The sequence below is a fragment of the Saccostrea cucullata genome, unplaced genomic scaffold (genome assembly GCF_032062105.1).
Source record: "Saccostrea cucullata isolate Sc308-1 unplaced genomic scaffold, CSIRO_AGI_Scuc_v1 ctg23377, whole genome shotgun sequence".
Taxonomy (NCBI): Eukaryota; Metazoa; Mollusca; class Bivalvia; order Ostreida; family Ostreidae; genus Saccostrea; species Saccostrea cuccullata.
The window spans coordinates 1,625-5,067 of NW_026932385.1; the positions used below are offsets into that span (position 1 = coordinate 1,625).

At 32.3% G+C, this 3,443-nt stretch overlaps 1 long non-coding RNA gene across 1 annotated transcript; it reads right to left on the minus strand.

Moving 5' to 3' along the window:
• Positions 1 to 1,627: 1,627 nt before the first annotated feature.
• On the minus strand, positions 1,628 to 2,296 carry LOC134234989 (uncharacterized). Its single transcript, XR_009985307.1, has 3 exons — positions 2,155 to 2,296; positions 1,908 to 1,963; positions 1,628 to 1,806 (listed from the first exon to the last, which is right to left on the minus strand). It is a non-coding gene; the product is annotated as an uncharacterized LOC134234989 (long non-coding RNA).
• Positions 2,297 to 3,443: the final 1,147 nt, after the last annotated feature.

Below are 3,443 nucleotides of genomic sequence, written 5' to 3' on the forward strand. Positions count from 1 at the left end.
TTTTTAGGATGCATTGGGGCATGAGCTACATGCTAAGGACTTGAATATAACGCTACGCTGCAAAGAATAGGTTGAGCAACATGTTTGATATATATAAAGCACGTAGCAGTGAAAAATAAAGAAAAAAATTGACAATATTATAAAAGCTTCCCTTTCAAAAAATCATTTAAACGTGCTTGAACTTAAAATTTGTCTCCATTAGAATATTTTGTGTTGTCAACTTGTTCTCCAGTAATAGCAATAATCAAAATAAATTCACCCACCTTGTCCAGGGACCTATATACTACTTAGTATATAGCTCCCTGCCTTGTCATCGATTATTTGCAAAATATTTTGTTAAACATCCTGTTAAATACACATAAATGATACAAATACTTTAAGGTTGATCCTAACAATGTATCATAGTTTCTGATTGATAAAAAGTTCTGTAGTTTTTGGAGAACAGGTCTTCAAGCAGCCTACCAGATTCCCCATGGTTTCCTATTGTATCCGGATACCGGTTTTAGCAGATCTATTTTTGTGTCGCCTGCTGAGCAGAGCGACATTAATGGACCACTTTATCTGGTGTCTGTCTGTCTATCTATATGAATGAATTATATGGTGGTAACGAACAGTATTCAAGATCAAAAGTCCATAAAACAATACAAAATAGGAGCAGAACTAACACGACCTACAAAACACCAGATTTGGGATCAGGTCGCAGTGAACATCCCTGCCGACCGGTCACAGCTGTGTTCCTTGTCATGATCGGGAAATAACAGAAAAACCCGTCGTCAATTCAGTGTATAAATAAGGGACTAACAATTAGTATGAAAAACGTCAGTCAGTATTTGACTCAATGATAAATTGTATTTGCTGACGAGGTCATTGTATCGACCATAAAACTTACGAAATGATGGCTTTAAACAAGAGGCCAGATATTCTTGTTTCATCAACTTGTTGATCAATAATTTACCTCGTTTTAGAAATTGTTTATACATAGAGCATGCTCTTGCCTTTTAAATCAACTGAGATATTTAAACTCCGTATGTAGGTGATGATGGTATATTGCTGCATAAGTGAGGGGGAGTTGACGATAGAAAAGTTAAAGTCATCACGTTTATCATAGAGCGTGGTTGTTAGATTACCATTAATGTCGTTTTCAAGTGAATTTTTCAAATATGAGACATATGTTACCATTGTTAATTGACAATAAATCGTTGATATATCTAAATGTCGAGTTGAAGGCCACAGCAAGTGTTTTCTTAATTCTTTTCACGCATAAGATTTTACACAAATTCTGTTTCATACGTATGAATACAAAAATCATATCTGTAATTGATTGTCAAATTTTGCCTTAGTCTTACAATTCGTGTAGATCGTTTTTGTTTTTGCCGAGTCAAAGGTATGGACTCTATTTCTAGCAGTTAATAAATAACTGACTATTGAAGCTATAAAGCAGGTGTCAAATACGTTCATATAATTATAATGTTTATTTTTGTACTTTGTTTTTCCCTTTATAATATATATTGTACTTCAGTTTGAAGTTCAAAGTGACACATATGCTTGATAGGTCAGATGTTAGATTAATCTAAAAATGTTTGTAAACATAAGGTGTACAAGTACAAATGTCATGATTAATAAAAAATATTTTTTGTAAATCAAACATTAAATAGCAATTGAGATACGTACCATATATATTGATGCACCCTACTTTACTGTGACAGATCTGGTCATCCCCACAAACACATGTCGAACTACAACCATATCCGTAGAAGTTCTCTTTGCAGGGCTTGGTACAGTTTATCCCCCATGATCCAATGCAGGCTTTTTAATAGAAAAATATTAAGAATTGTATTGTGAAACAATATGGAAAAAATTAATCACCTTATTTTTACAAAATATTGTAAAAGTTAAAGAATACGTACGCCGACACGCACCATCCACCAATAAGTAATTTGCACAACATCTCTTTAGAGTATCACTGAAAACATTTAAAATTAAAAACCCAAGTATATTATATATATAATAAGCAAAAGTAGTTAAAGGTTGATATCAAACAATAAAAATAATCATAAAAGAAAAAATACACCGTTTATCACAAGCGCTTTCTGGATTTAATCATTCTTCAGGTGAACATACTTTGATCTCAAATATAACATACATTGTACTTACTTGCAGAACTTTGCTTTTCCTGGATACATGACAGATAAGAACAATACCACCAGAGAAATTAACATGTTCAATAATCACTGACGTGGAATTTCTCTCTAAATGTTTATTGATATTGATAATCATTGCATTTATTTCCCCTGAACTGTCATGAATTAATACTGCTTCCTTCTTTTGATATATATTTAGCTCCATACTGTTATTTCATTAATTAACAGGAAAATGTTATCAGAACCAGTTTTTAAAAATATTTTAAAGAAAAAATAGTTAACCTTCACTTTAAGGGGAATGTTTGTGTATAATGTTGTTTACCTATTCCGTCCGTCTGTCTGTCACTTTACCTTCGTTAATCAGTCTTCTCTTACAGTTTTGACTGAAGCGAACTCATCATTTAAAATATGGCTTTGCTTTGCGAGAATGGGGTAATTGAAATAAGTAATTTTCACAAAAGATCGCATGAAGAGGTATAATTATCTCTTCAATAGTATTAAAAATAAAACGTGTAATGTATTGTAGATGTGCAATAAGATTTTCGAATTTCTATTTGCATCCTGGGGGCAAACTGGGTTGAAGAATAAAAACTGATTTCCTAATCCCGTTTTACATTTTTTGCGGAAGTCAAATCGCCATGATAAATTAAGTTCATACACAATGTAGTCTGAACTTTATTGGGTTCTTTCCTGGAATTGAAGAGTTCCACGAAATGAAGGACCCGTGTGCAATACCTTTAATGTCCATATATGGATTTTTACACCTCTTCTAAAACAATTTTTGCTGAAAGAAAATCTGGAATTTATGTTTGTAATTTTTGTGCATTTTTCTTTGAATAATGCAAAAATTTCCACATTTTGATATCTTTTCAAAACCCCTGGTAATGCATGCTGATTTTTTGTCTAAGAACATTTAATGTTATTGTAAGTTTAAATTTAGAATATCTTGAAAAATTATCAGTAGGTGATGTACGTTGCGTATGTCCTTCAAGTCCAGGCTTTTTTTGATTGGGACGAGTAAGAGGTAAAAATGAAGTTTTCTTTTAAAAAGGGAGCCCAATGGAATTCATATTTTGAAATATAAAAAAGTTTAGATTTTCAATTTTAGGCGAAGAGGGGTGGGGGTAATATTAAAAATATGAAGGTTTCTGAACATTAATGACCAGAGATTACAGCTGATGACATTATTTTATGTGTTAAAGGTAAAGATAAGACACAGTGATCATATAAAATATGTACACAAGAAGCCTATGGGTTCATGACCCATAGGCCTACCTGAAGATATTCTTAATTTGATACGTA